Here is a 14810-nt window from a genome sequence, read left to right on the forward strand (position 1 = left end):
TCACAAAGCGAAATGCCTTTGCATTACCAGTTATGTTACAGAGTTAAAAGGGGCCTGTGATGTAGAGTTTTTGAATTAAAATTTATAGCTTTCTTCTACAGAGATAGTATTAAAATTCAATCTAATAGAATCACATTAGGGTTCAGTTCAATATTGTTGACAATTTGAATTTTGTGAAGAAATTCTTTGATTTTGAAGGCTCTGATTGGAAATAATGGATGGAGCTCTGTATCCTAGCATGGGAGATTGTATCATGTGGCAACAATACCAAACCTCAAGGGCAATATATATGTTGCATATCTGAAGTTGATGATAGGATCTTCATGCCAAGGCTTTTTCCCTTTGGCTATATATGCACGCAGAGCTCACCTCCCCTTAGCTGCGAAACTAGATGGAGGAGAAACCCCTTCTTGGGATATGTTGGGAACTAATTTATCTATTAATGTGAGCTCTTATGTTTAAAATATATATCCATCTATTCTTTTTATATGATTCGATTGAGAACAATGAACAATTCAAAAAATCTCTGTAACATATTTTCTTACTTCTCTTTGTTTTGTTTTTTGGAATCAAGTACAATGTGATGAAAGATACAAGTAATATCCTTTCTAAACAGCTATTTAGTTTACTAATTATGTTTTGGATTATGATAATGATGAAATGTCTTAAAAATATGATTTTAATCCACAGAGGTACATTCAGTTGTTATTATTTTCCACAGAATCCTGATGGAATCATGGAACTTGGGGAACAGAGACAGAGAGGTTGTTGCTAATAGATAGCAGAGACTTTAAGCGGATAGGCATAAGGCTTGATGACCTTATTGAAGCTTACATGCAGGGAATGTTATAAATTTACATTTCTGCATTATTTCAGGTTTGAACATGATATAGGCTTGATTATTTATGCATAGATTCAATATGGCAGACTGTTCTTGCTGTCATGGCAATTGATGGTTTGGCTTGCAAGTTCATCACACCCAAGGTATTGCTTATGATTTAAAACCCTTTAATAAGTTGGTCTGTATCTTTCAATTACCTAAAAATTTAGAGAAACAATAAATCTGCAAAAATTGAAAATATTACTCTATTTTATGGAATTAAAAGAACTTATTGTTTGTTTCTAGAATCAATTATGTAGATTCTCTTTGCATCGACACTTCAGATCACACTCCATCTTCCATCATCAAGATGAGAGAGTTGTAGGAGAAATCCTACCTACAAATCTCTCATCCTGATGATGGAGAATTTCTCCTACATCTCTCTCATCCTAATGATGAATCACAGATTGTGATCCAAAAAGTTGATGCAAAAAGTTGATGCAAAAAATCCTACACAGTTGAATCCATAAACAAAAAATAAGAACCACAATAAACTGTGTCTTGATTAAAAGAACTTGTGAGTTCATGGGGTTTTAGTAGTAAGGTGGGGTTTTAGTGAAGATATGTTATAGAGATATAAAATTTAATCTCCTTATGCCCAAAATGAACTTTCATATCACGTAGTTTAGTTTTTGTTTTGATGATTTAATTATAAATGATGCTTATTATCAGAGGATGATGGAAAATCAGCCTCAGATTGAAGATTACGTACCACATCAGTCACGAGGACTCGGTCAAAGTATCTCTTTGCCCAGTAGCGGTGGCACTGGACTTGGAAAGGCTTCTTGATATTTGCCTCCTCTGCATCATGAAACTTATAATCCTCCCTTTGATCTTCCTCCTTTGGATTCTCAGCCTCATCATGGATTATTTGTGTATGGTAGAGATCCATCCCTTGGTGGAAGAGTTGTTGGAAACCCGCCACTAACAGTTGTTATTACATAGGTGGCTGTGTTTGTATAACAGTTTCAGGTTACTGAAGTATTTCATCAGGACAATTATGACTACTTTTTCTTTCATAAGGTAAAACCATATCGAAAGTGAAGTGTACAACCACTGGAAATTTGTGGGATTGTTTTGCAGGCGACTCAGCAAATCCAAATTCCACTTTCATATGCAGATGCAATCATTGGCACAATGGGTTCCAATAATAGCTACATGCACAGGACTAGTGGACAACAACAATAGCTATCCAATAAAGTAGGGGAGTTCCTGGTAAAATGATAGTTGAAATACATGGAACTGCTACACAAGTCCAAATTGCCCAACAATTGATACAAGTTTAAAATCTTTTCACTATAATTTTTTAAAATTGCACATAGTTTTGAAGAGGAGAGTGGGAGGAAAATGTTTTGCAGATGTCTATAACACCCATTTCATGTTCAACAATCTTGGAGATGAACTTAATGACACTATGGCATTCACCTCACAACAGACCAAAATGTAGCTACATACCCTATGTTAGACCATAATACTAGGATTCTTTCAGTTTTCTAACACGTTTAAATAGTTGGTTGTTTCAGTGCAATCAAGCTGTGATGTAAAAGTAAAGGTTAAGGTTTGTTAAGTTCCTTCTCATTTTTCAACTTTCATATTACTAAGGCATCATCCCAACTATTAGCTTCTATATAAATATTCGAAATGAACACATAATACCCAGGCGTTTCAGTGCTAATGTAAAAAAACTCTACATGCGCTAAGAAATCCTTTCCAAACAAGTAGGTTGTAGAGGCATCTATTCACTTAATTCATGTGCTTAGCACAACCAAGAAGGTCTACTAGGTAAGATTAATGTTCCATTGTAGTACAAACTCTTTAAACATAATATCGAAACACTGCATGCTTTGACAGTAGACCTACATTATAGAACAGAAGAATTTGACACATTATATTTTCACCTAGCTTCCCCCACACTCTTTTCAAGATTATAGATAGAAGAACTCCGTTGGTTTTTTACTTCCTCTTTCTCTATTGCCAGCAAATGGTGCATGTGGATATATATGGAGGACTAGTGAAAACAAACATGTTCGATTCTATGGGGCCTACCTAGTGCAGAATCTAAAGATTAAAGAACATCAACTCTATGGAGGTCCAGAAGGCATCAACAATGAATCCTTTCCACTAGAATCCACATAAACAAAGACCAGCAAATCAAGGAAGGGTAGATTACTGACTACACCTCCAAGAAAAGAGAAATCGGAAGAGGAATCATCTGAAGCTCAACTCTAGATGAGCGTGAAGCAGAAGCAAAAGATAAGTAAAGAAAAAACATGGAGGGATGTCTCTTCACAAGATGTCGATGAGTAGTTGAACACACCAGAAGACACTTTGCTCCTGGAACAAGTCTCACCACCAGCGGACGAGGACCAAATCTATAGTGGCTTATTCCATAAGGAGATTTTGGACTTGACCCTTCAAAAATAAACCAACATAATGGCGCCTAATAAATTGATCGTTGAAAGGGCCCTAATATGGTACATAGTAACAACCATTTCATGTTCAACTATCTTGGAGATGAACTTGATAACACTATGGTAGCTACATACCTTGTAGACCACAATACCAAGGTTCTTTCAGTTTTCTAACACATTTAAATGGCTATATGTTTCATTGCAATCAAGTTGTGATATAAAAGTAAAGGTTAATGTAGTTTGTTAAGTCCCTACTAACAAAGATATTCAAATTTGGTATGAGTTTCCTGTGACATTACACATCGTATATACTATTCAATGAGGCATACATCCTTCACACACCTCCAAATTTAAACATGTGTTCCTTGTATGGAGTACACAACCTTCGCCATTAGGCCCAATCAGGTTGTACTCCAGGTTGAAGCAGTGACTATAGCTAAAGTATTGCTAAAAAATCACTTCCCGTCAAGATCCTTGTGGCAAAATACACAACACTGAATAATAACACAACTTACATTATGATTCTACCCTGCTTCTTAATAAAATTCCCCTTGGGAAAAATTTGAACTCGAAAAAAATCTTTGATTGTATTATAATATGCTCTACTGAGTATAATGTATATTTTAATTCTATTATGCTTTTGAAGTCCCTATACCAGGTATAAAACTGAAGTAGTTTCAGTATTGGCTAATTCTTTCTCTCTATGATGGGTGCAGTAGTATAGAACATAAAAAAACACATCTGGCTGTCTAAGTGGAGATCCAAGTTAAAGTTTTGATCTAGTAGGGGAGTATCACATAAACCAAAAAATAAAGCTAAAAAGAAAGAGTGAATATGCTCACAAATTCCTGTAAGTGTAGTGCTGGAATCAACACCAACAAAAGCAGATTTTTCTGTTTGTTGTCTTCGTTTGTTTGGCTTTATTTCACCATCTCTCTTTCCACCATATCTCTATGATTGCAACGCCTAAAATGATTTTGAGTGGCTGATGTAAAGCCAATACATCCTCACAGCCTGGTGGAAGTTTTACTACAGATATTTAGATACTATTTACATTCATTTTCGATCATGTTCATATTATCATGTGAGGGGAAAATAGTGCAACGAAAGGTATTATCACTCAACTTATGGCTTTGAAGAGGAGAGTGGGAGAAAAATGAATAGGAATGATGTTTTTTTTAATAATTCCTAGTTTTATTTTGCTTAGTAGATTATCCAGGATGCTATTTACATTAATTTTTGATCATGCTCATATTATTGTGTGAGGGGAAAATAGTGCAAGGAAAGGTATTACCACTCAGCTTATGGTTTTTGTTGATTTGTAGCTAGGTCGGATCCCTTCTAGGGCCGACCTAGTACATAAAATGTTGAGTGGCTTGTCGGCCTTATCATTTTGACATGTCACTTTATTGTGTAAACCCTATTTGGGTCCGACCCTATTTGGGCGATGGGTGTAACTTGTATAACTGACTGGTATATGTAATGTGTAATTAAGTGAGACTCATATTGAGTCCTACCCCAAATGAAACTTGTAATAAGCAACAATTGATGTAACTTGTGAATGGGCCTTGACCCATATTTGAAATGTAACTCGGCTCCTAAATATACAAGGCTGCCCAAGGGTTATTAAGGACATAGTCACCTATATAAGAAATGTAATGTGGGTGATTAAATACACAAAAAAAGCATTCATTCATTCAATGATCTACTTCTGATTAGCAACGAATTTCTCCTAAGCATCATCAGTGAATTACTTCAGTTAGATCAGCAACCTATCACTTGGGCGAATCATCCAAGAACAGTGATTTCTCGGTTCAAGGCTGAGTGAATCATTCTCCAAGATTGCAGAACTTGTCAAAGAGTTGGCATATTATCCTAGAGCTGCCAGATAGATACTCAATTATAGCAAACTGCACTTCAAGGATATTCTGATCAGATTGTCTCAGATACGTTGTGCCCTAATTGATCTATGTCTTGAGAAGACTAAGTTGTAATGTGCTTCTATGTTTATTCTAATTTGATCTGAAATTGCTTGCTGGGTTTTTCACCTCCAAGAGGGAGGTTTTCCCAGGGTACTGTTGTGTTGTTCCTGTGTTGTTTTGTGCTGTTATGTGTTGTATTTTTAGTTTCAAGTATTTACTTTCAGTCTAATTACTAAAAATCAACAGTTTTGAAGAGGAGAGTGGGAGGAAAATGAATAGGAATGATGTGTTTTTATGTAATTCCTAGTTTTATTTTGCTTAGTAGATTATCCAGGATTAAGAATGTACCTAAAATGAAATGCATACCACAGAAAAAGAGTGGGTATACATAGAACAAAGAATGGCATTCATATTCAAAGAAAAATACAATGATATGTATACCAATATTAAAGACCTCAAATCAATAAAATTACACTCAAAATTTTATCATAGAAAAAGGGTGGGTATACACAAGAAATGCATAGAACAAAACATGGTAGTCACACAAATTAATCATGAAAACAATCTAAAATATTAGACACATGTACATACCAAGTCCTGTTTGTAATCATTCACGTCAACCTCACCAAACATGTCAACTTCAATGATTGCAGCTTCTCTGTGTTACGACAACCAGCAAACAAACCTAATAGCTGATTGTTAATCATAGCATTCCAAAACTTGACCAAAAAATACTTAAAAAATAGAGCAAATCTAAAGAAAATGACCTAAAACATTTGTGATTTACCAAGAAGTAAGATCTTTTGTCCCACTCCACAAGCTTTTTCCTTGAACAAAACAATGACATCCACCTAATCAATTTTCATAACATAAATATGAAAAAAATGAGAAGTTAAAAAAGAAAAAGAAAGCCACAAGCCTAAATATATCATCCTGCATTTTACACACTTGATTTAGGTTTGTATACTTCATTTGGCCTTGCTATGCCATTGTCAACTGTGTATTTCAAAATTTAATCAATATTGATTAGTGGAGATTATACATTTGCACATTTTAAATTGACATTTGTTTTCTATTATTTTGGGATGTAGACTTTATCTAGAGTCAACAAAAGTTTACCATGGTACAACAAACAGGGTATAGAGGAGTCTAGTTATGGAAGACAAGGTTTCATTCTATGAGGTTACCATCTAAACTCAAGATAGCAGCAAATATCACAGTAAGGATTGAAAGGGTAGTAAGATAAACAAAAATTGGTTTTAAGGCAACTATAAAATAAACAAGATAAAAATCATCAAAACAATATAAAGATCCTGCAATTGAACATTTAGTGCCACATTTTGACAACCAATGAGCCATCAAAGGATCATATTTCTGTAATGTGTAGTGAAATGTTTTGTCTGGTTTTTAAATTGGTGACGAATTCATCTGAAACATTGATCAAATAACCACACATCAGGCTCTGGAAAACAGAACCCATCATGAAGGAGAAAAATAGCATCAATCCTCAAAACTAAATTATCTACAGGAGAAACAAGAAAAGAGTATCGGGCCAGAAATGAAATGCAAAAAGATTGACAAGATGAACTGGACTGGACAACAACAAAATATTCAATGAAACACAAACCATTCATCAAAAAGTGATACAATGTACATATTTATCAATATTAATGACTGTTCAGTTCATCTCCTAGATGCAAACTCAACTTTTAGTGTATCAAGGATATATAAAAGGTAAAATATTATCCTAAGCTTCATTTGGTGTTTGAAGTTTCTTTTTTAATTTTCTCTTTCTGCTGCTAAAGTCTTGAGTAATTATTAAATACTTTAGTTCAATAGAAGATGGAGCCCACTTCAGTGCCTACGTAGCTTAAGGAGGGAATGCAATAGCTTATTAAGTGGGGCCCATTTCAAGTCCCTTACTAATAATTTATTCAATGACTTAGTTAATATTTTATTATTTGCTTTTATTTAATTGAATTAATTAATATTAAGTTATCATTTAATATTTCATTTTTTTTTATAACTTAATAAAAAATTAATTTAATTATTCACTTAAAAATTGGTGACATTACATAGTGCCCTGTGAGATATTTAAATTCATTATATCACTATCACTTCTTTTGTTGACATCCATCTTCCATATCAAGGCTCAAAACATCTATCAATGAATTTGACTACTTCTTCTCACTATCTAGAAATTAGAGAATTCTGCCTAGTTGCTTGACAATATCTAGTGATCTCTACTAGGTGAGGATTTGGAAGATAACCAATTAGGGTCTAACAAAACTATTGTCTTTATTGTTGATTTTATGGTAGTGCTCGTTAACTACAGACAAACATTAGATCTGTTGCCTTCCCAACCATAGATGATAAGCTCTTATTGTCACCCCCGAGCACACTACATGCCCTTCATGTCATTGAATTCATATCAATTGATGCAATCATACCTTGCATATATATGAATCAATACCTCCTAATAGATCTCAAGTCGACCATATACTTTTGACACAAAGGATAGGGCCAAACCTATATATTACAAGTTACATACGAGTCTCCCTCAGCTGCAAGTTACATTTGACTTAATCACAAGTTACACACAAGTGGTTCGCCCAAATAGGGCCTACCCCAAATTAGACTCATACAGCTGAGATATCCAAATGCCAAGGCTGACATGCCACTTGGCATTTTGTGCACTAGGTCGGCCCTAGAAGGGATCCGACCTAGCTACACAACAACATTCATGACTGTGTTTGCCTTTTGTCTACTCTTTCGCATGCATTCATAGGCTCTTTTGAATGATAGCAGTAAGGAACAAAATATTTTCATCCTTATGGTGCTTCACTTCTAACCTTTTATCATTCACAAACCCCGCCATTATATAGCGTACAATCCCTTTTGTATTATCACTGAGCTATCATGTATCTTCTATTGTGCACTTGTTCTTGCTACAGTATGGGCACTTAAGTGTTCTCGTCATGAAGATCTGCCCTCTTTATCCCTATCTCGTGAGAATCCTTTGATGTCCCTTGAGTGTTCTAGATTGACTTGTGAGCATTGTCTATAACTGAAATATGATAATATTTATCGTCATACTATTATCTTGAACACATGCCATATGATTGTCTTCCTTATAGTCAACATGTCTCACCAATTTTATCACTTCGACCACTCCATATTTTTTAAGCATTTAACTACCTTTGATGATTCAAAAGGTTGTCATCTTTGCAAGACTGTTTTAGTGAACTGGGTTAATAGATCTCTGTTCAGACCTTCAAAATTGAATCTTTATTGCTATCCTTGTTTTTTTGTGTTTGGTGGATATCTTTATTATGTATACCTTTTCTTGATCCTATTGTCATACATATTGGATCATTGTCATCTAAAGCATGCTTTCCTTTAATATGGCAATCCTTACACTTAAACTTCATAGGGTCCTTATATGGTCCTCTAAGAACTATGTGTCATCTTTGCACCTTTTAACTTCCATCACAGATTGATATGACAATTTTAATGTCTTATTTCATCCATAGACTATGTATTAGCTTCCCTAACTTCCATTTATAACTTGTGAGCTCCTATTAGCTTGGATTACCCAATTCACATGGGTGCAGTCAAGCTAGAGACATGTGATAGAGACAAAACTAGAACGATCTTCTTCTGCAAATTTCACAAGTAATGCTAATTTTTCACTTAGCACAGAAAACGGTGGGGAACTCATGAATTTAGTCATTCACAAGTAATGTTGAGTTTCAATTAGCACAAAAACAAATGGTGCAATCAGCCTAGGGATAGAAGATGGAGACAAAAGTTGAACAACCTTCTTTTTCAAAGTTCATAACTAGCTAGTAATGTTGAGTTTTAACTTTTATGGAAGCATAAAAATGGTGTTGAACTCACAAATTTCATTGCTCATAATTAACACTAAGTTTCAATTATTGGAGAAAATGGTGTTAAAAAACCTTCATAACTGAAGGGTGTGATATTCTATCAAAATGTGATATAGCATTATGGATAGTTGACTCAACTCATGAAAATGAACTGAAGTCTTTACCAAGTCAATATCTTTGTTAACAAAAATTCTATAACCGCAGAAATGAATAAGCTATCACTCAAGCAAAACTTTTTGTGAAAGACTAGAGCTTAGCATGAAGCAAATGAGGTGCCATTAACAAGTTGCTCAATGCACAGAAACAATGGTTTTACCACTACCCCTAGGGATTAAGGGGGGGGTGTACTGTACATAATCCAATTCCCTTCCAGCAGCTATAGTTGTGGGTTAAATATTCTTTATTTCTCCATGCCATGATTGGTTGTGGCAATAAGAAGGTTTTTCGGCTTCATGTGATAATATTACAACAGTTGTGTTTGGAGCGAAAGACTAACAGTTCATCGCCATCATGGAAGCCAATGGAATATTTGATTATCCACTAAGGTGTAGTCTGCATTGTTTGTGCTGGAGTAGTCAAGCGGCATGGTTGGAGTCGGATATTGTGAACAGAATCTCAGCGCCAACACTCATTGTTTATCGCCAAGTTAAGAGTCCATTACTGGCGTGAGTTTTGGTGCTGATAATGGATCGCATGGGGTTTGAAGGTTTTAATTGAAGGAAGTGATTCATTTTTGGGATCCATTTTGAAATCATTGTTTTTCATTTTCTGATAAAAACGTCTACAGCAGCAGCACGGGAGTGAGACAGCATTGGGGACACCAACCCCCAAGCTATAGGTGATAGGACGCCAAACCCTAGTCATCCCATTTTAGATTGCAGCACTGAATTTGCTCCAATCAGGTTGTGATGGCCAAATTCAGGAGCTCTGAGATTGGAATCAGCGAATCGGGAATTGAAATATTGTTTGGGTTGAATTTGTGCATTTTACAGTACTACGGCAGCATTGAATGATCAATATCAGACTATTAAGGGGTGTAACTAACGAAATACACCTCTCTCAGCTATGTCAAGTCTGCTATAGTAGTTTTGAGTAGTATACAGAGGATTACCACCAAGTTTAGCCACTTAATTTACAGATCGTACCCTTACAGGCAGGGTCGTACCATCATTTCTTACCTTGAAATCATAAGAAATAGTTACAAGGGTTTTGATTCATCTATTTGGTTCAGATTTCATTGTCAGGGTATAATAACAGCATTCAGATCATCGTTTCAGAAGTTTGCACGCATGTGAGAGTAAAACGAATGTTCATTTGGGGAAAGGAGCCCTAATTTGGATGAATTGCACCTGGCACCATACAAATTCGCATTCGTCTTGCACTCTCTTCTTCAGATTTATTCTAGTTATTCATTCTTTGCATAATAAAGATGATTGGAACTGCTTAAGCATACTGGAGGTTCATCCATCTGCATTCATTCAATTTCAATCAAATAAAGAGGCTCAGCTGGACAAGCCTTACTTGCCTGGTATGTGTTGATGTGTATTTTGTACACGACCAAACACAGAATAAAATACCTAAAGGTACCTTATCCTCTCTTGAGAAAAGTTTCCCGACTGCTAAAGATCTCGCCGAAGGATCAGTCGAGGCAACTCCAAGGTTCTTGTATGTAGGATCTCTACTCGTGGATAAGCTTTATGTGGTACGATGTGATTTTGCTGGAATCACAAGGGGACTTACACTTGATGGTTGAACGTTTGATTTGCTTTGAATATTGCTAGAACACAGGATTTCACTAGTCTAGATTTTGAAAAAAAAAAGGAAAAGGATGAGGGCAAGGAAAGGATCTAATTCTGGCACTAAGAATGTAGGAGCAATGAATAACCTTTGATGAAATTCTAACTAAGTCTAGTTTTGACATCCCAGGACCATCTCCACAAGGTTAGTGCAATCTTCAGAGGAAAACTTTATGATGTTCAGATCATTGCTACAAGCATAGACACCATCAGGCTGATGCATATCAGTGAAGAAGCGACAATTGAAATTAAGCTTAAGCTGAATGATTCCAGTTGACTACACGAGGCAAGTCTGCAATCAACAAACTGCTAGTAGTATGGATAAACAAATTTCACCATCAATCAAACACATTTCTTCCATTCATCTAATAACATGAAATCAAATCTGAGAAGTATAAAGACCATGCAAATTGTTGAATCGACCCATAGATTTCACCATTTCTTCAATGAAGTTTACAAGTCTTTTACAACAACATCTTGGCAACAATCCTTGCCTTCTCTTTCTATTCTACTCTAATTGCTATTCTATCAACTGACTATTGACTATTAGCTAACTATTCGCCTTCTAATTACTGACTAACTATTAGCCTTTACAAATGAGGAGACGGGGCTTATATAGCGACCTCAATACAATTTAATGGCCCAGATCAATTTGAGATCAATGGCCGAGATTTTACAATGAAACCCTAATTAGGGTTTGCTACAACAAACTCAATTCTGCCCAATGAAATAATTACATTATTTGGACACATGTCTTCTCTGGAATATTCGAACAATGGAGAACTAGGGTAGGTACATCAAAGTTTGTGTCATATTTGATGAGTAAGGTACATTGAATCTAGACACGCCGAGGCGAACCAATCCGACTGGAGGAGTGATGACTTGGACGCCACCTTGTCTGACACTTGGTTGATGTTCAATTTGATGATGTTAAGAAGCTAACTTTAATTAACTCTTCTGAAACTATATGCTTCTTCAACAAACCCCTACTTTAACCTCCTTTGTCTTTGATGTGCAGGATGGATGATGTACCTTTTCTTCAAATTCTGGACTGGAAGAGGTCGTCCATGATGATGTTGGGCCGGAGGAGGTCGTCCTTGATGATGCTGGACTAGAGGAGGTCGCCTTTGATGATGCTGGACTGGAGGAGGTCGTCCTTGATGATGCTGGACTAGAGGAGGTCGTCCTTGCCCTGGCTTGATCTTCTTTCATCTGCAAAACAAACCATAAGATGATTAAGGACACATAATATATTTATTTTAACATAGCATTTTCTACCTTAAATCATCAACAAAAGATGTTAAAATGAAGTTTGCTCAATATTCTCCCCAGGGACAGACCCTATAAGAATTTCTCCCTGGACCCTTTAGAAGGGTCAGGAGCGAAATTTGCTATTTTGCCCACTTTAGACCTCTCTTCAATATTATTTCACAATTAGCTCTTCGCCTGCACAAACAAGGTGAAAAATAGTAGTTTCAAAGGATTTCGCCCTGGACCCTTTGGAAGGGTCAGGAGCGAATTTTGCATCTTTGCACAAATTCCATCATTTCTCTACTCCAAAATGCCTTCCAAGGCAAGCATACGCTATCCTCCTCCTCACCAAAGGTTGGGAATTCATAACTTGACCTTCCTCATGGGCAAACTAGGTGATTTTGGGAATTTCACTCTGGACCCTTTGGAAGGGTCAGGAGCGAAATTCCTTCTTTAGGCTTCATTTTACACATCCTTTACCTCAATTCACCCTACAAGGCTTAAATAACCTCCCTCCAGTCTTTTCATGCCTTAGGTATCAACGTTTTGTCTTGACACAAAGGGGAAATAATGATTTTGATGAATTTCGCTCTGGACCCTCTAGAAGGGTCAGGAGCGAAATTCACTTTTTGCTTGCCTATTCACACCCAATTTCATTTTCTTCACCTCACTTTATCTGGACTCCCTCACATTGAATCCACTTACCAATTTGGCAACATTGGTTTGATCTTCACAAGGCCTAAAAAAGTCAAACTCGCTCAAAAACCTAGCCAGGGACAGGACCTATCTAGAATTTCGCTCTAGACCCTCTGGAAGGGTCAAGAGCGAAATTCTCTTTTTAGCTCAAAATTCACATCTTTGGTGATCAAAAATCCTTCCAAGGCATTCCAAATAGCTTCTCTCACCCTGGCCTAGGCCTGACTTCACTCAAATCTTGGAGAAAAAGGTGGTTTTTAGGGTTTTCGCTTTGGACCCTTTGGAAGGGTCAGGAGCGAAAATCTTGTTTTAGGCTTATTCCTCCATCATTTCAACTTGAATCCACCTAACAAGGCAAGAAAACACTTCTCCTCTCTCATCCAACCCAAGTTTGACTTGATTTTGCAAGGGAAAATAGGTGATTGAAGAATTTTCGCCCTGGACCCTTTGGAAGGGTCAAGAGCGATTTTCATCATTTGGCTCAATTTCTTCAAACTTGATAATCATTGGCAATTCGGAGTCATTCCTAAGGCCTTCTTTGATCCTGATCCACACTAGATTTGACATGAAACTAAGGGAAGAGATAGGTTTTGCACAATTTCGCCCTGGACCCTCTGGAAGGTTTAGGAGCGAATTTCCCTTTCTAGCCCAAAATCATAATTTTTTGAGACAACAATCAATTCAAGGACAAACTCAAGGGCATCCCTCACCTTGGTCTAGGCATGGCTTGGCACAAATCTTGGAGAAAAGGATGGTTTTTAGGATTTTCGCTCTGGACCCTTTGGATGGGTCAGGAGCGAATTTCCCTTTCTAGACCAAAATCATCATTCTTTCAATCCCAATCTTCATTCCAAGGTGAAATCTCATCTCTCTTTGCCCTAGGAACAAGGTTTTAAGCTCAACCAAGGTTAAAAAAATAGGCTTGTAAGGAATTTCGCTCTGGACCCTTTGGAAGGGTCAAGAGCGAAATTTCCTTCCTTGGCTAAAACACTTATTCCTCGACTCTTTCAAACATTCCCAAAGGCCACAACATGTTCATTCTCCCTTTCAACATGCCTTGGAAATCAAAATTTGGTTGAACAAGGAAGGAAATGAGTCTTAGGTAGATTTTCGCTCTGGACCCTTTGGAAGGGCCAGGAGCGAAAATCTTGATTTAGGCTTTGATTGCTCATTTTTCAAACTTCAATCTTCTCTGGAGGCAAACATAGATCATTTTCCACCTAAGGAACAAGGTTTTAAGCCCAAACAAGGTAGCAAATGAGGTTTGTAGTGAATTTCGCTCTGGACCCTTTGGAAGGGTCAGGAGCGAAATTCTCTTTTGGGCTAAAATCTTGATCTTCCAAATCATCCCACTCCCTCTCAAGGAAAGAACATACTAATTCCTCCTTCATCATGCCAATGCCTAGCCAAAACAAGGAAGAAAACAAGAGATATACGGATTTTCGCTCTGGACCCTTTGGAAGGGTCAGGAGCGAAAATCATGTTTTGAGCTTGATTCTTGACTTTTCCAACTCCAATCCTCTTTGAGAGGCAAACATAGATCCTTTCTCTTGCATCTCCACCAAGATCTTGACTTTGGCTAGAGGGAAAATGAGTGCTTTCAAGAATTTTGCTTTGGACCCTTTGGAAGGGTCAGGAGCGAAATTCACTTTTTAGGCTAGAATCCTTCATTTTTTTTCACCTCCAATCCTCTCTAGAAGGTAGCTAAACATCATTCTTCACCCAAGGGACAAAGTTTGTGGTCTAAGCAAGGTCAAAAAATAGGTGTGTAAGTAATTTCGCTCTGGACCCTTTAGAAGGGTCAGGAGCGAAATTCCTAATCTTGGCCAAGATCCTTCACATTTTCACATCCCATCACCTCAAAACTAGAACATTGGTCTAAGCAAGGTCAAAAATGAGGTGATTTCAAGAATTTCGCTCTCAACCCTTTGGAAGGGTCTAGAGCGAAATTCCTACTTTAGGCT

General features: G+C 36.8%; 1 long non-coding RNA gene across 4 annotated transcripts in view; it reads right to left on the minus strand.

The window, feature by feature from the left end:
• Positions 1–14810, minus strand: part of LOC131054730 (uncharacterized) — a 33340-nt gene that overhangs the window by 6333 nt on the left and 12197 nt on the right. Inside the window, exons 3-4 of one of the 4 annotated variants that reach the window (XR_009108028.2) lie at positions 6001–6040; positions 5805–5871 (exon numbers count right to left, since the gene is read on the minus strand). This is a non-coding gene — a long non-coding RNA (uncharacterized LOC131054730). Of the gene's footprint in view, positions 1–5804; positions 5899–6000; positions 6065–14810 lie in introns of all 4 variants that reach the window. The other 3 variants (XR_009372544.1, XR_009372543.1, XR_009372545.1) reach the window with 3 other exon arrangements.

Source organism: Cryptomeria japonica, chromosome 5 (genome assembly GCF_030272615.1).
Source record: "Cryptomeria japonica chromosome 5, Sugi_1.0, whole genome shotgun sequence".
Taxonomy (NCBI): domain Eukaryota; kingdom Viridiplantae; phylum Streptophyta; class Pinopsida; order Cupressales; family Cupressaceae; genus Cryptomeria; species Cryptomeria japonica.